This window comes from Ovis aries, chromosome 1 (assembly GCF_016772045.2).
Source record: "Ovis aries strain OAR_USU_Benz2616 breed Rambouillet chromosome 1, ARS-UI_Ramb_v3.0, whole genome shotgun sequence".
NCBI lineage: Eukaryota > Metazoa > Chordata > Mammalia > Artiodactyla > Bovidae > Ovis > Ovis aries.
In genome coordinates this window covers 161,177,917-161,203,150 of record NC_056054.1, presented here as the reverse complement: position 1 = coordinate 161,203,150, position 25,234 = coordinate 161,177,917, and positions in this window count along the sequence as shown.

Here is a 25,234-nt window from a genome sequence, read left to right as displayed (position 1 = left end):
CTCAGTTGTGTCCAACTTTTTGTGACCCCATGGACTATAGCCCTCCAAGCTCCTCTGTTCATGTGATTCTCCCAGCAATAATACTGAGTAGATTGCCATTTCCTTCTCCAGCAGCTCTTCCCGATCCAGGGATTAAACCACGTCTCTTACTTCTCCTACATTGGCAGGCAGCTTCTTTACCCCTGCACCATCTGGCAAACCCATACGTATATCAGTTTTTAATTCATGTATTTATTCCACTGGCCTTCCCAGCTGGCACAGTGGTAAAGAATCCAGCTACTAGTGCAGGACACATAAGAGACATGGGTTTAATCCCTGGGTTGGGAAGAAACGCTGTTGGAGGAAATGGCAACCCATTCCATAATTCTTGCCTGGAGAATCCCATGGAGAGAGGAGCTTGTCAGTCTACAGCCCAACACAAAGAGCTGGAAATCCTCACACAAACACTCACACATATATTTTCTTTATCCATTTATTCATCACTGACTGATGGTCAATTTAAGGTTGTTTTTATTTCTTAGATATTATAAATAATGCTTTAATAAACATGGCTGTGCATATATGTTTTTGGTTTAGTGCTTGGATAAATACGTGGAAGTGGAATTTTTGGATCTTATGGTAGCTTCAATTTTAATTATTTGTGAAATCTCCGTACTATTTTCTGTAGTGACTGAACCAATTTACATTCCATCAACAGTGCAAAGCCTATGACTCTGTGGATCACAACAAACTGTGGAAAATTCTTAAAGAGATGGGAATACCAGGCCACCTGACCTGCCTCCTGAGAAGTCTGTATGCAGGTCAAGAAGGAACAGTTAGAACATGGAACATGGAACAACAGACTGGTTCCAAATTGGGAAAGGAGTACATCACCCTCTTATTTAACTCATTTATTTACCTTATTTAAGTATGTCACCCTGCTTCTTTAACTTATATGCAAAGTACATCATGAGAAATGCCAGGCTGGATGAAGCACAAGCTGGAATCAAAATTGCCAGGAGAAATATCAATAACCTTAGATATTCAGATGACACCACACATGGCAGAAATTGAGGAAGAACTAAAGAGCTCATTGAAAATGAAAGAGGAGAGTGAAAAAGTTGGCTTAAAACTCAACATTCAGGAAACTGAGATCATGGCATCTGGTCCCATCACTTTATGGGAAATAGATGGGGAAACAATGGAAACAGTGACAGACTTTATTTTCTTGGGCTCCAAAATCATTGCAGGTGGTGACTGCAGCCCTGAAAATGAAAAGACACTTGCTCCTTGGAAATAAAATTATGACCAACCTAGATACCATATTAAAAAGCAGAGACATTGCTTTGTGCCAAAGGTCCTTTCAGTCAAAGCTATGGTTTTTCCAGTGGTCATGTATGGATGTGAGAGTGGGACTATAAAGAAAGCTGAGGACCAAAGAATTGATGCTTTTAAACTGTGGTGTTGGAAAAGACTCTTGAGAGTCCCTTGGACTGCAAGGCGATCCAACCAGTCAGTCCTAAGGGAAATCAGTCCTGCATGTTCATTGAAAGGACTGATGCTGAAGCTGAAACTCCAGTGCTATGGTCACCTGATGTGAACTGACTCATTAGAAAAGACCCTGATTCTGGGTAAGATTGAAGGCAGGAAGAGAAGGGAATGACAAAGAATGAGATCGTATCACTGATCTGATGGACATGAGTTTGAGCAAGCTTCAGGAGCTGGTAATGCACAGGGAAGCTTGATGTGCTGCAATCCATGGGGTTGCAAAGAAGCAGACAAAACTGAGCAACTGAACTGAACAACAGTGCACAGTATTCCCTTTGCTCCTCATTCTCTTGAATTCTTGGTATTTCTTGTCCCTTTGATTATAACCATTCTAATGAAGGGGACATCTTGTTGTCATTTTGAATTGCCTTTCTCTGAAAGTTAGTGATATTGAGCATATTTTCATGTACTTACTGAGTATCTGTATGTCTACATTAGAAAAATGTCTATCCAGATCTTCCACTCATTTTAAATCTAATTGTTAGGATTTTTTATTTTTATTTTTTTGCTATTGAGCTGTATGAGTTTTAATATATACTTTGGTATGATCCCTTTATTCAGACTATGGTTGCAAATAATTTTATTTCATTTCCTTCTGCACTCAATTTATTTTGATATATTAATTGGTTAAATATAAGGAGAAAATCCAATTCATGCAGATATATAGTTGGGAAAGAGTGTTGTATTTGAATATTTTCACCTGGCTGTTAGAATTCTTTGATACTACAGAAAACATTAATAATAATAATAATGGCAGTTTTTTGAAGTTTAGTTACAAAAGCTAATCTGAAGCTACATGAATAAAATCTTCCTACATTGCTACATTAAAATATATTGGTCTCTATAACTTCAAGTGGATTATTTACCATGCATTATTTTGTTATATTATGCAAAGGTCTTTCAGAAAACACTGATTCATAGAATTATATAGATCTGCCACATATAACATATATCATGATATGATATAAAAATCATATTTTAAAAACTATCAAAAATAACTTTATAAAAAAGCTTTTAAGTATGATTTTCAATCTAATGTTGATAGATAGAAGTTTTCCAAATATCTAATTTTCATCTGAAAGGTCCAAGTTTATCACTGACAGCAAATGCTGTCATATTTTTAAAAACAACAGTTTTATCTTAGTCATTTTTCCAGAAAAACTATCTGTACAATATGAGGCTAAAATTTTGCTTGCTTATCACTCATTGTTTCAAGTGTAAATAGTATTTTATTGAAAAAAAAAAAAAAAGAAAAAAAGACTAGTTCAGTAGGGAACATAAATCACCAAACAAGTTCTTTTTACTCTAGACAAACATTCTGTAATACAATAGAAGTGTTTTAGTTTTATTTCTTGTTTTGTCAAATAGTGTTAAAAATAGGTTACTCAGGTTAATATTTAATAAAATGAATGGTTTTGCTACTTCATAAAAGATACTCAAGTTTTTTCTTTTGTTTTAACTGTGAAATTACGATATTAAAATCTACAGTGACTACTAAGCATTTCTAGTGTCCAAACTTTGATTTGTCCCAAGGTACCATTAATTAACTCACCATTGTTCATGCCTCATAAGGCAAATATCAACATGGTTAAAAGGGCAAAGAACTACTTTGAAGACAGTTTTTACCCAACATTTTATAACAATGTTTCTCTAAAAACAGTCAGCTAAGAGCCTGGGCCAGACTTACCATTTTGCAATAAAAAGTAAATATCTAGGCTTCATGCTGTATGTACTGAATCAGAAACTCAGGAGGAATATGAATTTTTAGCAAGCTTAGAGTTTCTGGCTATAGGTGTTGTTTTTGAGAACCACTCTCCTAGGAGTTCTCTAAAAAGCATAGGTCAGAAAAAAATTTCAAACAAATTTTGCCACTCAGGCTTCCTTCTGCTTTAGCTCTTTTGCTATTTCCTGTCCATCTCTAGGGTAGATCACTAACATGGTAGCATATGTCTGCCTTCAGCAGTTAAATTAATAATGCATCTCATCTCTTCAACAAATTCCTCACTGGATATTTCTACAATTGTTAGGGTTTTCTGCTTGTCTCTCTCACTGGCTCATAGGAACGTATTTTCCTCTTCTGGTGTCCTGATAGTTTAGAAGTAAGGAGTGACTGTAGGAGGCAACAAGAGATTGGTGGAGGGAGGAATTTTATTCATCACATTTCTTTCTTCAAACAGAATTCCTGTACCTTAGTGGCAGGCAGATGGATAGCTTGAATAAAGAGTGTTGAGACAGTTCTCTAGGCATGCCAGAGTATAGCTTATCTCCAACAGTTATCAGAATTCAAGTTTTCTCTTGAGAATTTTCTGGGCATCATACAACAAAGAATGTCTCTAGACACTATTCAGTTGACTCTAAATATTTTAAAATAATTTAGGTTATTTCCACCTAGAGCATCCCAAAGTGATTAAATGTCTAGCCTAGTAAAATCTAATCTCACCAGACTTTCCATCTCTGACATCTTGATTAATGCCCTAAAGAAGACTCTCTTTATGTCTGTATCCTTGATTGTCTCTATATTGTCTTTGCTTAAAAGAAATCACCCACTGACATTTCTATTGCTTCTGTTAAACAAAGACAGTCCTTTCAATAAGGCCATCTTCTAACTGCGCTTCCATTATGCTCTCTGCCACCACCACATCCATCTATATTATTAACAAATTCCCAAGTCCTCAACTTCTTTATGAAATATAATTTTCACTTCTTAATCTTACATTTCCATACTCTTTTGACTGCTTCACAGTCTCTTCTTATCCTTCTCAAATCAAATTCATTTGATTTCAAGGTTTCAAAAATGAGCTATTTGCTAATGCTAAGCACAAGCATCTCTTCTGATTTCTAGGATCATATGTTGTTGCTATTCATTCACTAGCCATATCGGACTCTTTGCTACCCCGTGGACTGCAGCACACCAGTCTCCCATGTTCCTCATTATCTCCGAGAGTTTGCTCAAACTCATATCCATTGACTCAGTGATGCTATCCAACCATTTCATCCTCTGCTGCCACCTTCTCCTTTTGTCTTCAATCTTTCCTATCATCAAGGTCTTTTCCATTGAGTCGGTTCTTCACATTAGGTGGCCAAAATATTGGCACTTCAGCTTTAGCATCAGTCCTTCCAAAGAATATTCAGGGTTGATTTCCACTAGGATTGATTCATTCGATCTCCTTGCAGTAGAAGTGACTCTAGAGAGGCTTCACCAGCACAACAGTTAAAAAGCAATTCTTCAGTGTTCAGTTCAGTACAGTTGCATAGTCATTTCCGACTCTGCTACCCCGTGAACTGCAGCACACCAGGCCTCCCTGTCCATCACCAACTCCCGGAGTTCACCCAAACTCTTGTCCATCGAGTTGGTGATGCCATCCAGCCATCTCATCCTCTGTCATCTCCTTTCCCTCTTGCCCCCAATCCCTCCAAGAATCAGAGTCTTTTCCAATGAGTCAACTCTTCGCATGAGGTGGCCAAAGTACTGGAGTTTCAGCTTTAGCATCATTCCTTCCAAAGAACACCCAGGGCTGATCTCATTTAGAATGGACTGGTTGGATCTCCTTGTAGTCCAAGCGACTCTGAAGAGTCTTCTCCAACACCACATTTCAAAAGCATCAATTCTTCAGCGCTCTGCTTTCTTCACAGTCCAGCTTTCACATCCATACATGACCACTGGAAAAACCATAGCCTTGACTAGACGGACCTTTGTTGCCAAAGTAATGTCTCTGCTTTTGAATATTCTATCTAGGTTGGTCATAACTTTCCTTTGAAGGAGTAAGTGTCTTTTAATTTCATGGCTGCAATCACCATCTGCAGTGATTTTGGAGCCCCCCCAAAATAAAGTCTGACACTGTTTCCACTGTTTCCCCATCTATTTTCCATGAAGTGATCGGACCAAATGCCATGATCTTAGTTTTCTGAATGTTGAGGTTTAAGTGTGCAGCCTTCTAAATGGTGTAACTCTCACATCCATACATGACTACTGGAAAAAGTATAGCTTTGACTATACAGACTTTTGTCAGCAAAGTAATGTCTCTGATTTTTAATATGCTGTCTGGCTTTGTCATAGCTTTCCTTCCAAGGAGAGCACATCTTTCTATTTCATGGCTGCAGTCATGCAGTGACTTTGGAGCCCAAGAAAATAAAATCTGCCACGCTTCCATTTTCCCCCTTCTATTTGCCATGAAGTAATGACAGGTGTTATGACCAACCTAGATAACATATTTAAAGCAGAGACATTGCTTTCCAACAAAGGTCCATCTATTCAAGGCTATGGTTTTTCCAGTGACCATGTATGGATGTGAGAGTTGGACTGTGAAGAAAGCTGAGCACCAAAGAATTGATACTTTTGAACTGTGGTGTTGGAGAAGACTCTTGAGAGTTCCTTGGACTGCAAGGAGATCCATCCAGTCCATTCTGAAGGAGATCAGTCCTGGGTATTCTTTGGAAGGAATGATGCTACAGCTGAAACTCCAGTACTTTGGCCAGCTCATGCGAAGTGTTGACTCACTGGAAAAGACTCTGATGCTGGGAGGGATTGGGAGCAGGAGGAAAAGGGAACGACAGAGATGAGATGGCTAGATGGCATCACTGACTCGATGGACGTGAGTCTGAGTGAACTCCGGGAGTTGGTGATGGACAGGGAGGCTTGGTGTGCTGTGATTCATGGGGTCACAAAGAGTCAGACAAGACTGAGCAACTGAACTGAGCTGAATGACAGCTGCCATTACCTTAGTTTTTTTAATGCTAAGTTTTATATCCAACCATAATATTCAATACTCAGATAGCTGTTGACTTTAAAGTATAGTTGTTTGACCTTTATGATCAGACTGGGTTAGACATCATTCATTCATTTATTTTTTTTTATCCAATAAGGATAAATTACTTTCAGATATGTCTTATGTAGGAGATAAAGAAATAAAATTCCTCATACTCATAGGTTTAATGTATTGTGGACATTATATCTATAAAGAGTTAATTGCAATATAGTGTTAGAGAGGGGCTTTCCAGGTGGCTTGGTGGTAAAGAACCCACCTGCCAATGCAAGAGATATATGTGATGCAGCTTCTATTCCTGGGTTGGGAAGAGCCCCTGGAAGAAGGCACAGGCAACCCACGCCAGTATTCTTGCCTGGAGAATCCCATGGAGCCTAGCAGGTTACAGTTCATAATGTTACAAGGAGTCAGACATGACTGAAGCAACTTAGCATGCATACTCACCCCCTGACTGATGGTTCTAGAGATAACAGTAAGTTCATAAAGAGTGGAGCATTTAGTTATATCTTGAAAAATCACAAGAGTTACGGAGAGAATGGATCTTGAGATGTATCCTAAAACATAGTTAACAGGTAGTAGCAACGCAGATAGAGAGGGGGATGTGTGGAAATGCAGAAGTGCTTAGGCTGCAGTGTTATATCATGAGTATGCTTCTTCCTAGTACTTATTATGGAGAAGGCAATGGCACCCCACTCCAATACTCTTGTCTGGAAAATCTCATGGACAGAGGAGCCTGGTAAGCTGCAGTCTATGTGGTCGCTAAGAGTTGGACATGACTGAGTAACTTCATTTTCAATTTTTACTTTCATGCATTGGAGAAGGAAATGGCAAATCACTCCAGTGTTCTTGCCTGGAGAATCCCAGAGACGGGGAAACCTGGTGGGCTGCCGTCTATGGGGTCACACAGAGTTGGACACGGCTGAAGTGACTTAGCAGCAGCAGCAGCAGTACTTATTAAAATATATTGTATTTGTTCATTGACGTTTATGTCCTTATGAGAGACTGCACTTTTATTTTTTAATCACTATGTGTGGTGCAAAACATGATACGTTTTAGGCATCAAATAGATGTGTATAATGAACTAGTGACTTCTTTTAGTTTATGCAAGCTTTTAATGGAGAGACCTGCATCAAAACCTAAGTCTCATTACCTCAGTTAATTTTTAAAAATTGTACTGTACTCTGCATGTACTAGGATTCTGATTTTAAAATGAAACATTCATGTATGTCTGTTTATAAGCTATCTTACTATCTGGACTTTAAATGAAGGGTTAAAAACTTGCACCAGTAGGTGACTGGAAAAGGTTTTACATTTGTGGAAGTTAGTATATTTTTTGCTATACCTCAGTATTAATTATTTATGAAGTGGGTGATTCACAATAAAGATGGAATTTATAGCCCAAAAGAGAATTTTTATCATTCATTGGCTGGAGACCCTTATCCCTTAATGAAAATCTATAATGTAAAGCATTACATTACATGTGACATTTTCTGATCACACTTTTAGATGCATTTATAAACACTTAGGAATATAGCACTCTTCAGCTGTTTGAATCAGTTTCTTTATTCCATGCCTGCTTTCATAAATGCTTTTCATTTATTCTCTGTCATGTACCTTTGACTTGTGGTGATATTTATAATAAGTCAATCAGCAAAGGTGACTGACTGAATTGATTTATGCCAGATGGACCTATCCCCTTCACATATAAATGGCATGAACTCCATAAATCTAAGTTCTAAAGGTGTTAGCCAGTTTTAATGAAAGCAAAGATGTTGACCCAAGAAAATGAGCAATAGCTTTCTTCTCTGTTTCTTTATCCTGTAAAGAGCAAGAGGTGTTCTTAGATGTAGCTGATAAAACTTTCTATTATTTCCAGGTTGCGATCTGTTCTATGCGACTTACATATTTTAAACATCTGAATTTATAAGTATTTCTCCAAATTATTAATACTAAGAGACCTTCAAACATTAATTAGTCAAGAACTAAAAATAATATGACCAACAGTTATTGAGTAACCATTTCATATTGGGAACCTAGGTAATAAATTTGTGATTTCATTTATTCTTCAGAAAAAACTTTCTGTATCACATACTAAAATGGAGAATGAATTTAGCATTTGATGAAATGACAACATTATAAAAGCTAAATGTGTTGCTCACAGTTATAGGTGAGGACAGGAGAAAGAACTTTCTATTCAAATTCCAGAGCCTAAGCTTTAAAATACTAGACTGCGTGACTCTCTTTACTACAGTCCAAACACTGTATATATAAATCCTTGAAGAAGGGAATGGCAAACTGCTCCAGTATTCTTTCTTGGAAAATCCCAAAGACAGAGCCCAGTGGACTCAGTCCATGGGGTCCCAAGCAGTCAGACATAAATATATATTTATAGGAATCTTATACTCTAAAGAAAAAGGGCTACAGTATAATCTAATATAAACTGTATAAGAGAATATAAACATATATATTACAAAAGTTCAAATAATTATTGGAAAAAGGAAAGCATACACAACAGTAGCAGAAAAAGAATTAGGAAAATATTGAAATAATGTATGCAAGAGATGAAAAGGAAAGGCTATAAGACGGTCAGATACAGAGTAGAAATATGAGCCTCACTAAGGTACTCTTTGTTGTGACAAATAGGTAAAACTTCAGTTCAGTTCAGTTGCTCAGTCGTGTCCAACTCTTTGCAACCCCATGAACCGCAGCATGCCAGGCCTCCCTGCCCATCACCAACTCCTGGATTCCACCCAAACCCATGTCCATTGAGTCGGTGATGCCATGCTACCATCTCATCCTCTGTCGTCCCCTTCTCCTCCTGCCCTCAATCTTTCCCAGCATCAGGGACTTTTAAAATGATTCAGCACTTCACATCAGGTGGCCAAAGTATTGGAGTTTCAGCTTCAACGTCAGTCCTTACAATGAACACCCAGGACTGATCTTCTTTAGGATAGACTGGTTGGATCTCCTTGCAGTCCAAGGGACTCTCAAGAGTCTTCTCCAACACCACAGTTCAAAAGCATCAATTCTTCGGTGCTCAGCCTTCTTTAGAGCCCAACCCTCACATCCATACATGACTACTGAAAAAACCGTAGCCTTGACTAGATGGACCATTGTTGATAAAGTAATGTCTCTGCTTTTTAATATGCTGTCTAGGTTGGTCATAACTTTCCTTCCAAGGAGCAAGCGTCTTTTAATTTCATGGCTGCAATTACCATCTGCAATGATTTTGGAGCCCAGAAAAATAAAGTCAGCCACTGTTTCCATTGTTTCCCCATCTATTTGCCATGAAGTAATGGGACCGAATGCCATGATCTTCATTTTCTGAATGTTGAACTTTAAGCCAACTTTTTCACTCTCCTCTTTTACTTTCATCAAGAGGCTTTTTAATTCTTCACTTTCTGCCTTAAGCGTGGTATCATCTGCATACCTGAGGTTATTGATATTTCTCCCAGCAATCTTGATTCCAGCTTGTGCTTCCTGCAGCCCAGTGTTTCTCATGATGTACTCTGCATATAAGTTAAATAAGCTGGGTGACAATATACAGCCCTGACATACTCCTTTTCCTATTTGGAACCAGTCTGTTGTTCCATGTCCAGTTCTAACTGTTGCTTCCTGACCTGCATATAGATTTTTCAAGGGGCAGGTCATGTGGTCTGGTCTTCCCACCTCCTTCAGAATTTTCCACAGTTTATTGTGATCCACACAGTCATAGGCTTTGGCATAGTCAATAAAGTAGAAATAGATGTTTTTCTGGAACTCTCTTGCTTTTTCTATGATCCAGCGGATGCTGGCAATTTGATTTCTGGTTCCTCTGCCTTTTCTAAAACTGGCTTGAACATCTGGAAGTTCATGGTTCACATATTGCTGAAGCCTGGCTTGGAGAATTTTGAGCATTACTTTACTAGTATAAAGTATTACTTTATAAGCATACTTATTATGCTTATTTTGTTTTCTAAGAAATTTAATAATGGGCAATAATTGCAGTTGCCCTTAATGATTACTGTCAGTATTGGGAATCCATTCCTTATAGACATGTTTCATAAATCAGTTAAAAAAGAATATGGAGACATTCTAACTCATGGAATCTTAAAGAGTATTATTAGCAGCATGTTGTAAAAAACCCATGAGGGGTTTTTTTGAGTTTTTGAGTTTTGAGTTTTGTTATTTATTAACTCAAAACTCAACTATTTTTGAGTTTTGTTATTTATTAACATGCTATTTTATCTTCCAAACTATCTTACTATAACAATTCTTAGATCTAAAAATTGCAGTTATTAAAATTTTACATATCTATGTATATGTATGTATGTATGTATATAGATAGATAGATAGATAGATACACACACACACTCAAAAAGGGAAAGTTCTGATGTTTGTCTTTTGGTTAATATAAGCAATTTCTAGTTCTTAATGAAATAAAGTTTAAACTATCACTTAACAAAATACCCTGAATTGTCATCTCACTTTTAAAATGTTCCAAAGGCTACTTAGGATATTTCATGGCCATATATATTTTGCAATATTCAAGAAACATTTAAAAATATGAAATCTAGCCCTTATCCTATTGTGAAGGTCCTAATAAATGGTAATAAAGAGTATAAATGCTTTCAGACAAGGGCTGCCAACTACAGCCTAGCAGCTGATGTAACTCCAAGAGATACCATTCACAGAATCATTTATGTGATGGCTTCACTCCAGACCATCTTCATGGAATATTAAGAGTAAAGGACTTTCCAGGAATTTTAGAAGGAAATATGACACATTTAACATATATTGATATATCAGACTCATACTTTCTTTTAAAATTTGGACTTTTTGTGTAACACAACTTGGTCTCAATTTTAATGTTAACCCAAATTTTGTGAAACTAAGCACAGATTCATGGACATAGATCTACATTAGCCTTTAACTCTCAACGTGTGTAAGATATCTATACAGATTAAGTGACAAAAGTGAAGAAGTGCTAACGTATTTGTGTCCCAAAAGAGTAGTTGATACTTGTGTAGTGTGTTTTAGTTCTATACTTTGAGCAATAAGTAATATTTGCCTTTCACTTTTGTGACCCTAATATAGCTATAATGAATAATGAAAAGTATTTTTATATTTGATCAGGGAAATATTAGAGATTACAATAATTACTTTTTTCCATTTGAATTTTCTAGAAAAGAGTTGCTAATAGAAAAAAGCTTGTTTGTGGAAAAAGCTATTTTCAAATTATTTGAAGAAAAATGTAAAATATCCAGGGCTCTATTTAGCATTTGCAAAATACTTCAATAAAAAAGCAAGTCATACATCTCTGAGCTCATGAGGGATATAAACCAAAAACAGTACTTTGTTTCATTTTGACTAAAAGTATAAGTCATTCTAATGGCTAGTTAAATAAGACCAAATAATTACCTCTGAATTTGCATAAATCAACCGTTCATTTATGCCCTTTACACTAATGTCTATTTAATGCTTGGTTGTTACTTGTTAACGTTTTACTTGAGAACATGAGCTCAGTATTGAAAGGGTCATTTTAGGCTAATGTAAAAGTGTTTAATATTTGAATGATGGGACTAATTATTTTTATTTGAATGAATACATTTTGAGCTAACAAAAGACCTTCATTACAAGATGTGGAAAAGAGTTATATTCACATTAGCATTGCATTTCTTATCTCTTTTACATGCTTTCATTAAAAATATGAAGTTCCTGTGCACAGCAGATTTTACATTAAAGCAATTCCAGGTTTTAAAAATATTTATTTTACAAAATTTATTTATGAAATGTATTTACTGAGCATTTCTTCTAGTTTCCTTATCCTGGGTAAGTGCACTGAAGGCTCTGCATAAAGAAGAGACAGGAGGTGTGAAGAAAGACAAAAGTTTGTCTCATTTGACAGCATTAAATAGTACATATCAGAATAATGCATTAATTCAAATATAGCACCTTCCCTCCAAAAAATGTTACATGTTGGTCACTTTGTCATGTTAGAGTTTGCCTGTGACAGAGTTACATATAGGTTTAAACAGGATGAATCTTAAAATTGAAAAGTGAATCTGAGTTTGTAAATAATTATTCTTACTATCTTTTAGAAAATTTGCACTTAGAAAATATATATTTACAAAATATATATTTATAAAAGTGCTGATGGAGTAGAAGACAAACCAAGAAGACTTTGCTTAGAGTGCTTTTCATGTTTTCTTCGCTTTTTTTTTTTTCTCATTTGCTGTGCTATTCTAATCCTTAACTCCACTATATCTTCTATGTAAGAAATCGGTGACTCATTTACATTTATGTACTAACTATAAGAAAAATAATAGTAATTGAGATATCATATTACATAGAAGCTATTTATTCATTTGCTTATCATTCAAAAGATAGTTGTAGAGCACTTTAATAGTCAGATACTGTATCAGTCTCTCAGTCATGTCCAACGTCCAACTATTTGAAGCCCCATGGACTGTAGCCCACCAGAATGTAGCCCTTCTGTCCATGGGATTCTCCAGGCAAGAATATTGGGTGGGTTGTCATCCCTTACTCCACTGTAGTGGGTTGCCATTCTCTACTCCAGGGAATCTTCCTGATCCAGGGATCAAACCCGAATCTCAGGTCTCCAGCCTTGGCAGGCAGATCCCTTACTACTGGCACCATCTGGGAAAGAAACTGGAGTCTATTATACAGAGTGAAGTAAGTCAGGAAGAGAAAGACAAATACTGCATATTAATGTATATATATGGAATTAAGACTGATGGTACCGAGGATCCTAAATGCAGGGCAGCAAGGAAGACACAGATGTAAAGAACACACTTTTGGACTCAGTGGGAGAAGGCAAGGGTGGAATGATTTGGGAGAACAGCATTGAAATATATGCATTACTACATGTAAAGTAGATGACCAGTGCGAGTTCAATGCATCAAGCAGGGCACCCAAAACCAGAGCTTTGGGACAACCTAGATGGATAGGATGCAATGGTACCCCACTCCAGTATTCTTGCCTGGAAAATCCCATGGACAGAGGAGCCTGGTAGGCTGCAGGCCATGGGGTCATGAAGAGTTGGACACAACTGAGTGACTTCACTTTCTTTTTTTACTTTCATGCATTGGAGAAGGAAATGGCAACCCACTTCAATGTTCTTTCCTGGAGAATCCCAGGGACAAGGGAGCCTGATGGATTGCCTTCTGTAGGGTCACACAGAGTTGGACACGACTGAAGCGACTTAGCAGCAGACAGATAGGATGAGGAGGCAGGTGGGAGGCGGCTTCAGGATGGGGGAACACATGTATGCATATGATCAATTCATGTTGATGTATGGCGAAAACCATCAAAATATTGTAAATTAATTATCTTCCAATTAAAATAAACTAATTAGCTTAAAATAGTGACTTGAAATGCAAAGTTCCTGTCAGGAGTTGACCCACTAATACAGAAAGAGGAGAATATGTTTAGTATGTTAAATTTTAAGTTCTTAACTGCTCTGATTGAGGTATTTGCACAGTATGATGGGAATAAAGAAAGGTGACATCAATGTCAAATTATAGATTTAAGGCAGGATTTAAAGAATAGATGGAAAGTTGAGAAAAAGAAGGTTGCTTCAAAGGATGGATGAAGTAAGTCAGATAAAGAGAGTGGTAGAGAGTCCCATGGATGATGAATGATGAGACCAAGCCAATTTAATAAGAGGCAGTGGTATGTGGCATCATAATGTTGGAACTTGTAACGAGGTCAGTAAAACAGGAATGCATGCTCTGGGTAGGATCTATGAAGCTAAAGAAATAGCTTTATAAGGCTTTGTTGTTGTTCAGTCATGTCCGATTTTTTGTCCCCCCATGGACAGCAACATGACTGGCATTCCTGTCCACCATTTCCCAGAAATGGCTCAAACTCATATCCTTTAATTCAGTAGATCCACCCAACCATCTCATCCTCTGTCACTCCCTTCTCCTCTTGTCTTCAATCTCTCCCAGCATCAGGGTTTTTTCCAATGAATCACCACTTTCTATCAGCTGGCCAAAGTATTGGAGTTTCAGCTTCACCATTGGTCATTCCAATGAATATTCGGGACTGATTTCCTTTAGGATTAATTGGTTGGATCTCCTTGCTGTCCAAGGAACTCTCAAGAGGCTTCTCCAACACCTCAATTCAAAAGCATCAATTCTTCAGTGCTTGGCCTTCTTTATGGTCCAACACTCACATCCATACATGATTACTGGAAAAACCATAGCTTTGACTGCACAGGCTTTGTTGACAAAGTGATGTCTCTTTTATTGAATATGCTGTTCAGGCTTGTCAAAGCTTTTCTTTCTCTTTTATTTTAACTTTTTATTTTTAGTTTATTTTACTTTATAATACTGTATTGGTTTTTCCATACATTGACATGAATCCACCACGGGTGTACATGCTATCCCAAACATGAACCCCCTCCCACCTCCCTCCCCACAACATCCCTCTGGGTCATCCCCGTGCACCAGCCCCAAGCATGCTGTATCCTGCATCGGACATAGACTGGTGATTCGATTCTTACATGATAGTATACATGTTTCAATGCCATTCTCCCAAATCACCCCACCCTCTCCCTCTCCCTCTGAGTCCAAAAGTCTGCTATATACATCTGTGTCTTTTTTGCTGTCTTGCATATAGGGTCATCATTGCCATCTTTCTAAATTCCATATATATGTGTTAGTATACTGTATTGGTGTTTTTCTTTCTGGCTTACTTCACTCTGTATAATCGGCTCCAGTTTCATCCATCTCATCAGAACTGATTCAAATGAATTCTTTTTAACGGCTGAGTAATACTCCATAGTCTATATGTACCACAGCTTTCTTATCCATTCATCTGCTGATGGACATCTAGGTTGTTTCCATGTCCCGGCTATTATAAACAGTGCTGCGATGAACATTGGGGTACACATGTCTCTTTCAATTCTGGTTTCCTAAGTGTGTATGCCCAGAAGTGGGATTGCTGGGTCATATGGCAGTTCTATTTGCAATTTTTTAAGGAATCTCCACACTGTTCTCCATAGTGGTTGTACTAGTTTGCATTCCCACCAACAGTGTAGGAGGGTTCCCTTTCTCCACACCCTCTCCAGCATTTATTGCTGGCAGATTTTTGGATCGCAGCCATTCTGACTGGTGTGAAGTGGTACCTCATTGTGGTTTTGATTTGCATTTCTCTGATAATGAGTGATGTTGAGCATCTTCTCATGTGTTTGTTAGCCATCCGTATGTCTTCTTTGGAGAAATGTCTATTTAGTTCTTTGGCCCATTTTTTGATTGGGTCGTTTATTTTTCTGGAATTGAGCTGCATAAGTTGCTTGTATATTTTTGAGATTAGTTGTTTGTCAGTTGCTTCATTTGCTATTATTTTCTCCCATTCAGAAGGCTGTCTTTTCACCTTGCTTATAGTTTCCTTTCTTGTGCAGAAGCTTTTAATTTTAATTAGATCCCATTTGTTTATTTTTGCTTTTATTTCCAGAATTCTGGGAGGTGGATCATAGAGGATCCTGCTGTGATTTATGTTGGAGAGTGTTTTGCCTATGTTCTCCTCTAGGAGTTTTACAGTTTCTGGTCTTACATTTAGATCTTTAATCCATTTTGAGTTTATTTTCATGTGCGGTGTTAGAAAGTGATCTAGTTTCATTCTTTTAAAAGTGGTTGACCAGTTTTCCCCGCACCACTTGTTAAAAAGATTGTCTTTACTCCATTGTATATTCTTGCCTCCTTTGTCAAAGATAAGGTGTCCATAAGTGTGCGGATTTATCTCTGGGCTTTCTATTTTGTTCCATTGATCTATATTTCTGTCTTTGTTCCTTGTCATAGCTTTTCTTCCAAGGAGCAAGTGTCTTTTCATTTCAAGGCTGCAGTCATCATCTGCATTGATTTTAGAGCCAAAGAGAATAAAATCTGTTACTATTTCCATTTCCCCATCTATATGCCATGAAGTGCTGGGACCAGATGCTATGATATTAGTTTTCTGAATGTTGAATTTTAAGCCAGTTTTTTCAGTCTCCTCTTTCAATTTCATCAAGAGGCTCTTTAGTTCTTCTTCACTTTCTGGCATATAAGGGTGGTGTCATCTGCATATCTGAGGTTGTTGATATTTCTCACAGAAATCTTGATTAATGCTTGTACTTCACTGAGCCCGGCATTTTGTCAAGGTTGTATTTTGTCACCCTGCTCATTTAACTTATATGCAAAGTACATCATGAGAAATGTGGGACTGGAGGAAGCACAAGCTGGAATCAAGATTGCCGGGAGAAATACCAATAACCTCAGATATGCAGATAACATCACCCTTATGGCAGAAAGTGAAGAAGAACTAAAGCACCTCTTGAAAGTGAAAGAGGAGAGTGAAAATGTTGGCTTAAAACTCAATATTCAGAAAACGAATTATGGCATCTGGTCCCATCATTTCATGGCAAATAGATGGGACAATGGAAACAGTGAGGGGCTTTATTTTGAGGGGCTCCAAAATCACTGCATATAGTGCCTGTAGCCATGAAATTAAAAGACTCTTGCTCCTTTGAAGAAAAGTTATGACCTAGACAGCACGTTAAAATGCAGAGACCTTACTTTGCCAACAAAGTTCTCTCTAGTCAAAGCTATGGTTTTTCCAGTAGTCGTGTATGGATGTGAGAGTTGGACTATAAAGAAAGTTGAATGCTGAAGAACTGATGCTTTTAAGCTGTGGTGTTGGAGAAGATTCTTGACAGTCCCTTGGAGAATAAGGAGATCCAACAAGTTCATCCTAAAGGAAATCAGTCCTGAATATTCATTGGAAGGACTGATGATGAAACTGAAACACCGATTGTTTGGCCACCTGACGCCAAGAAATGAGTCATTTGAAAAGACCCTGATGCTGGCAAAGATTGAAGGTGAGAGGAGAAGGGGATGACAGAGGATGAGATGGTTGGACGGCATCATCGACTCAATGGGCATGAGTTTGAGTAAGCTCCAGGAGTTGGTGATGGACAGGGAAGCCTGGCGTGCTGCAGTCCATGGGGTCGCAAAGAGTTGAACACAACTGAGCAACTGAACTGAATTGAAGTGAAGCAGGTGACAATATACAGCTGTGACATACTCCTTTTCCAATTTAGAACCAGTCTGTTGTTCCATATCCGGTTCTAACTGTTGCTTCTTGACCCGCATACAGGTTTCTCAGGAGGGAGGTATGGTAGTCAGGTATTCCTATCTCATTAAGAATTTTCCACAGTATGTTGTGATCCCCACAGTCAAAGGCTTTAGCATAGTCAATGAAGCATAAGTAGATGGTTTTTTCTGGAAGTATCTTGCTTTTTCTATGATCCGACGGATGTTGGCCAACAGGTGTTGGCAATATGGTCTCTGGATCCTCTGCCTTTTCTAAATCTATCTTGTACATCTGGAAGTTCTCAATTTACATACTGATGAAGCCTAGCTTGAATAATTTCAAGTATTACTTTGCTAAAATGTGAATTAAGTACGCTTACTTAGTAGTTTGAACATTCTTTGGCATTGCCCTTCTTTGGTATTAGAATAAAAACTGAATTTTTCCAGTCCTTATTTTTCCAAATTTGATTGCATATTTAATTCATCACTTTAAGAGCATCCTCTCATAGGCCTGGAAATAGCTCCACTAGTATTCAATCACCTCCAGTAAAGTTCGTAGTGATGCCCTCTGGCCTTCACATTCCAGAATTTCTGGCTCTAGATGAGTGATCACACCATCATGGTTCAGTTCACTTCAATTCAGTTCAGTTCAGTCGCTCAGTCGTGTCTGACTTTTTGTGACCCCATGAATCGCAGCAGGCCAGGCCTCCCTGTAAATCACCAACTCCCTGAGTTCACTCAGACTCAGATTCATTGAGGCAGTGATGCCATCCAGCCAGCTAATCCTCTGTCGTCCCCTTCTCCTCTTGCCCCCAATCCTTCCCAGCATCAGAGCTTTTTCCAATGAGTCAACTCGTCGCATGAGGTGGCAAAAGTACTGGAGTGTCAGCTTTAGCATCATTCCTTCCAAAGAAATCCCAGGGCTGATCTCCTTCAGAATGGACTGGTTGGATCTCCTTGCAGTCCAAGGGCCTCTCAAGAGCTTCTCCAACACCACAATTCAAAAGCACCAATTCTTCAGCGCTCAGCTTTCTTCACAGTCCAGCTCTCACATCCATGCATGACCACTGGAAAAACCATAGCCTTGACTAGACGGACCTTTGTTGGCAAAGTAGTGTCTCTGCTTTTGAATATGCTATCTAGTTTGGTCATAACTTTCCTTCCAAGGACTAAGCATCTTTTAATTTCATGGCTGCAGTCACTATCTGCAGTAATTCTTGAGCCCAAAAAAATAAAGTCTGACACTTTCCACTGTTTCCCCATCTATTTCCTATGAAGTGATGGAACCAGATGCCATGATCTTCATTTTCTGAATGTTGAGCTTTAAGCCAACTCTTTCACTCTCCTCTTTCACTCTCATCAAGAGGCTTTTTAGTTCCTCTTCACTTTCTGCCATAAGCGTAGTGTCTTCTGTGTATGTGAGGTTATTGATATTTCTCCCCAAAATCTTGATGCCAGCCTGTGCTTCTTCCAGCCCAGCATTTCTCATGATGTAATCTGCATAGAAGTTAAATAGCAGGGTGACATAGACAGCCTTGACACACTCCTTTTCCTATTTGGAACCAGTCTGTTGTTCCATGTCCAGTTCTAACTGTTCCTTCCTGACCTGCATAGTGGTTTCTCACGAGGCAGGTCAGGTGGTCTGTATTCCCATCTCTCTCAGAATTTTCCACAGTTTATTGTGATCCACACACTAAAGTCTTTGGCATAGTCAATAAAGCAGAAGTAGATGTTTTTCTGGAACTCTCTTGTGCCAGTACCAAGCTGTTTTCATTACTATAACTTCATGTGAGTGTTAAGCCAGACTTTTCACTCTTCTGTTAGCAAGAGAGGAAGTGAAGTCACTTAGTCATGTCTGACTCTTTGGGACCCCATTGACTGTAGCCCACCAGGCTCTTCCATCCATGGAATTTTTGAGGCAAAAGTACTGGAGTGGGTTGCCAACAGGTTCATAGTATTGTCTGAAGTCTAGGAGTGTCATGCCTCCAGCTTTGTTCTTTTACCTCAGGATTGCTTTGGCAATTTTGGGTCTTTCATGATTCCATATGAATTTTAGTATCATTTATTCTAGTTCTGTGGAAAATTTCATGGGTAATTTAATAGGACCACATAAAGTCTTTAGATTGCTAAATATATTTTCTTAAAAGCTTATTAATAGATTCATTCATTAAGTTATAACATTTTAATATTAACTTTGTACACACACATAATACATTTTGTACACACACATACATATTGAGGGGGAAAAACCTCTGTCTTATCGTACAAACAATATTTTACAAATCTTCATATAGGGTATACTGCTGTTGCTGCTGCTACTAAGTCATGTCAGTCATGTCTGACTCTATGCGACCCCATAGATGGCAGCTCACCAGGCTACCCTGTCCCTGGGATTCTCCAGGGAAGAACACTGGAGTGGGCTGCCATTTCCTTCTCCAATGCATGAAAGTGAAAAGTGAAAGTGAAGTTTCTCTATGAATTTCCAAATGTAGATGTTTATTTTCTATTTTTAATTTATGTTCTACATACTTGCTTTCTTAGTACAAAAAACTACTTCGGATAATTATTACTTTTTACCTGTTCATGGTGCTCTATGCTCTGTAACTAAGAACAGGAATTATTATTTTACTTTTGCAAGTGAATAACCATTGGACAAATTTGAAATTTCTCTAAAATATCACATAACTTGTTTCTTTTTATTACACTAATAAAACATCTAAACAGATTTTAAACACAACAGTTTGTTTGTTATCTTCTTAGTTGCTTTATCATGTGTTACTATAAAGAAAGCTGAGTGCCAAAGAATTGATGCTTTTGAACTGTGGTGTTGGAGAAGACTCTTGAGAGTCCCTTGGACTGCAAGGATATTCAACCAGTCCATCCTAAAGGAGATCAGTCTTGGGTGTTCATTGAAAGGACTGATGTTGAAGCTGAAACTCTGAAACTTTGGCCAAGCGATACGAAGAGCTGACTCATTTGAAAAGACCATGATGCTGGGAAAGACTGAGGGCAGGAGAAGGGGATGACAGATGATGAGATGGTTGGATGGCATCACCGACTCAATGGACATGGGTTTGGGTAGACTCCAGGAGTTGATGATGGACAGGGAGGCCTGGCGTGCTGTGGTTCATGGGGTCGCAAATTGACAGACATGACTGAGCTACTGAACTGAACTGAACGTATTTGTCACAATATAGGTGACTAGGCAGGGTGAGAGAGAAATTGGATGGCCCAACAAAGACAGGTTGAGCTAATTAAATGCCATGAAATATTTATAAGAAGTGACTGACATGAGCTCTTTAGGATACTTTTTTAATGATGCAGATGGATCATGAGGCCAGGTAATCATACAGTAGAATAAATAATTCTATGGAAAATATTTTCATTGGTTTAATGACTCAGTTCAGTTCTGTTGCTCAGTTGTGTTCAACTCTTTGTGACCCCATGTTCTGCAGCACGTCAGGATTCCCTGTCCATTACTAATTCTGAAGCTTTCTCAAATTCATGTCCATCAAGTCCATGATGTCATTCAACCATCTCATCCTCTGCCATCCCCTTCTCCTGATGCCTTCAATCTTGCCCAGCATCAGGGTCTTTTCCAGTGAGTTAGTTCTTTGCATCAGGTGGCCAAAGTATTGAAATTTCAGCTTCAGCATCAGTCTTTCCAATGAATATTCAGGACTGATTTCCTTTAGGATGGACTGGTTGGATCTCCTTGCAGTCCAAGGGACTCTCAAGAGTTTTCTCCAACACCACATTTCAAAAGCATCAGTTCTTCAGTGCTCAGCTTTCCTAATAGTCCAGCTTTCACAAACATATGTAACTACTAGAAAAACCATAGATTTGACTAGATGGACCTTTGTTGGCAAAGTATTGTCTTTGCTTTTTTTGGTTATATCTTGTCTGATAAATATTTTGGCCTGAAAATTGTCTAAAATGCTCTTCCTTGTGTTCAAATCTCTAGATAATGTTTAGTGGGATATTTTCCACTTTGAGAATGAATTTAAATATTTTCACAATATTATTAAAATATATATGTATGCGGTCATATCAGAACTTCTGTTTTTATATTTATGACTAATTTTTAAGCCTCCAGGGAAGCTTAGAATAATATAATCATACTCTTATTTTTAAAACAGAAGCATGACACTGAAATATTTTGTCACTTTCTCAAGATAGTGAAAGTGAGTGAAGTCTCTCAGTTGTGTCCGACTCTTTGCGACCCTATGGACTGTAACCCGCCAGACTCCTCTGTCCATGAGATCCTCCAGGCAAGAATACTGGAGTGGGTTGCCATTTCCTTCTCCAGGGGATCTTCCCAACCCAAGGATCGAACCCAAATCTCCTGCTTTGCCGGCAGATGCTTTATCCTCTGAGCCACGATAAGATACAGACAAAAAGAAAAATAAGAATTCACCTTCTATCCACTGACTATAGTTATGTTTTACAGCATTGGAGGGATTTTCACATATAGATAGATATGGTAGACTCTTTTATTTGATCATTCCATGACCCTGTTACCAAGTGTTTTCCTTTTGGGGGACTGAATTATCAATAGTGTGTCTGATTTCTAAAATGAAATAGGTATATCAGTGCCCTGAGTAATGTGATATTTAACTTTATATAAATATCAGACTACAACATCCATTTATACCATGAGAGTAATGAAAGAATCCCCCTGAATAAGACTGTGTATTATTCAATTTTAATATTTCCAAGATTTTAAGTGGTATAAACTAATACTTGTTATTCTTTCGCTGTAAGTTTTTACCTTGAAGAATATGTTTTCAAAATCTAATAGTGAATTAGATAACAACCATATTAAAATAAGCATATGGAGAAACAAAAGAAAAAATATGCAGACACACACACACAACTCCATGTTTTGAAACTAATCAATATATTCTGAATGTCAAGTTTAAGAGGTTTAAAAATTATATCTAGGACCATTTCAGTAAGATTGCATTGAACAACTACAAAATTCATTTGAATGAGTGATACATAACCAATACTTTTAGCTTCAGAACTCTTAACATTAATATAATTATGCTATTATTGCTATCAATTTGAGCTAATCATTGAAAACAATTTTATTCAAAAAGTATTCAAGCACCATTAATATTGAAATAATGAAAAGATCCTAAAGGGACACAATACCAATATGTTTCATTTATAAGGAAATCAACAAGAAGAGATATAATTTCTAAAGATTTATCTTTGAAGAGCTCAGAGGTAAATTTAAAAGATATTCATGTTGTATAAAATTTTAAAAGCTAGAATTATAACTGACACTTTTCTCACTCATTTTATCAAGAAAGAAATTTTTAAAACTCTAGGAATATTTTGTTTATTTTCTTGAAAATCATTTGTGCTTATATTCGTGGTAACATTGTCCATTTCTGTGATCAAGAAATGAAAGTTCTTCAAATACCCAAGGGTTTTGTCACCAACTGCTCAAACCAGTGCTATTTCAAGATTATGTTACTTACTGTGCTGTGAAGTAAGGATTAAAACATTGTCTAAACATGAGTGAATGCAAGTAGAGCTAATGTATTATCTTTGTGTTATGTACATAGTGTTAATTTTTAAGTGTAGGTAGTGAAATAGACCTTGTGTTCTTGTTTGTTTATATTGTTTGGCTTTGTTTTAACTATGGAAAATAGTACATAGCTCTCTCAAAAAAAATATTAAAAATCAAACTAAAATATCCAGCAATTTCACTTTTCTGGATATATGTCTGAAGAAAATGAAATTACTAGATTGAAAAGACATCTCCATCCCTTGTTCACTGCATAATTATTCAGAATAGCCAAGACTTGGAAACAACCTAAGTGTCCACAGATAGATAAATGGATAAAGAAGATGTGGTACACAAACACACACACACACACACACACACACACACACACACATATAAAACAGTGAAATATAATATTATTTATCCATAAAAAGAAAATACTTCAGCCATTTTCAACAATATGGATGAACCCTGAGGTATAATGCTAAATGAAATAAGCCAGACAGAGAAATGGAAATGGCTTTGCACAAATCAAACTTATGAGAGACTCCAGAAACTAGAATACCAGTGATTGTACTTATAATAGCAAATGTAACTATCAAATAGACCAAAACGCCACCAATTTTCCTCCCTGTTGACTGATAACTGCATTCTCTTCATGTTAAGCACACACATACACAATGTATTTTATCCATGTTGGTATTTAATTATGGGTGGCACTTTCATAATCTGTAGCATAAATAGGCTGAAACAAGTTAAATTGATAATTTATGTAAAGACTCTTGCTTCAACTTATCTCCTTCCTGTGTACTGAAATCTTTGCTAGAATATATGGCCCTCTTGGGCTAGTGGATATAATGAATTGTCACTCAAAGGGCTTTTGATCTTGGGATTTGTTTCTATCCCTAAAGGAACTGTTGAAAAAGACTGAAAACATCCATACAGTGATAAATTACATTTTATGTAATTATAAATATATATTGAATTCAGATATAAACCTCTGTTTCTCTTGGAAGAAGCCTAGTGATAATCTGTAAGCATAGTTGCCTGATTCATTTTTGCCCTCATCATCAGAAGTATGCCATTTATTCATTATTTGAGGCTCTTAATCTAAATTATGCTGTGTTTAGCTTAAATACTTACTCAGAACAATAGTAAATTATTTAATATTTAATTACTCTATTAAATTACTTAGTATTTACTGATATTTATAGAATCTATTTTTCTTTGTGGTATTTTGAAATTTGGTCCACTGTTTAATCAAAATGAATGTGATTCTGTAGCTGTGTCCTCTTAACCTGTAGACTTTATTCTTGTGTGTTCTTTATTCTCTGTTATCTTCTATACCTATATTCTCCCATGTCTTGTAGGATCTGGGAGTGATTTTTTAAATATTCTTTGGCTAGAAGAGTTATATGTTGATTACAGGTAAAAAATTGATTCCCCACTTGCTACTCCATTTTGATGTTCATATGATACCACAAAATGTCCCAGACAGGCAACTTGTTGATGGTGTCATTAATTACATCAAACATATTATGGAAAAGGTCAACAAAAAATCATAATATCATACATAGGTTATATATTTTTATAATAATTCAAAATGTAAGAAACATTTGATTATTGTATTAGCTCAGCTTGCTATAACAAAATGTCATAGAATGGGTGGCTTAAACAACAGACACTTATTTTTCACAGGTATGGAGTCTGGGAGGATCAAGATGTCAGCAGGTTTACAGTCTTACTGGCTGATAAATGGCCTCCTTCTTGTTGTGTCTCCACATGGTGTAGAGAGAGGAAGGAATCTACCCTTGTAACTTCCTCTAAACCTAATTACCTTCCAAGGGCCCCACCTTCTTATACTATTACACTGGGAGTTAGGGTTTCAACATATGAATTTGGAGAGATGTAAACATTTTGTCTACAACAATCAGTACTGTAACATACAGATAAGAAAGTGAAGAGTGGTCAACTCTGAAAGCTGCCAGTTGATCTGGCACTAACAACTAGAACATGGGGTTGAGCATAGAAATTTCATGGAGCAACAGATGAGAACACAAGGTTATTCTATAAGTATGTCTGCTCACACACAAAAACAAGAAGGTTTTGTGAATTACAGAGGTGACCAAACAACTTATTTATCTAGTTGACTTGATTGTTATTTCTTTACTAGTTACAGCTTTAACTCATTCATTTCTCCCAGCTGCTAAGTTAAATTAAGATACTTGATTATATAATTATTCTTACCTGTTAAAAACACTCAATTCCAGAAAAAATCACCTCTTTCTTGAACTGTATTCAAAATCTCATACCACAGGTTTAATTCCTTTATAGAGCAGCATGAAATGCTG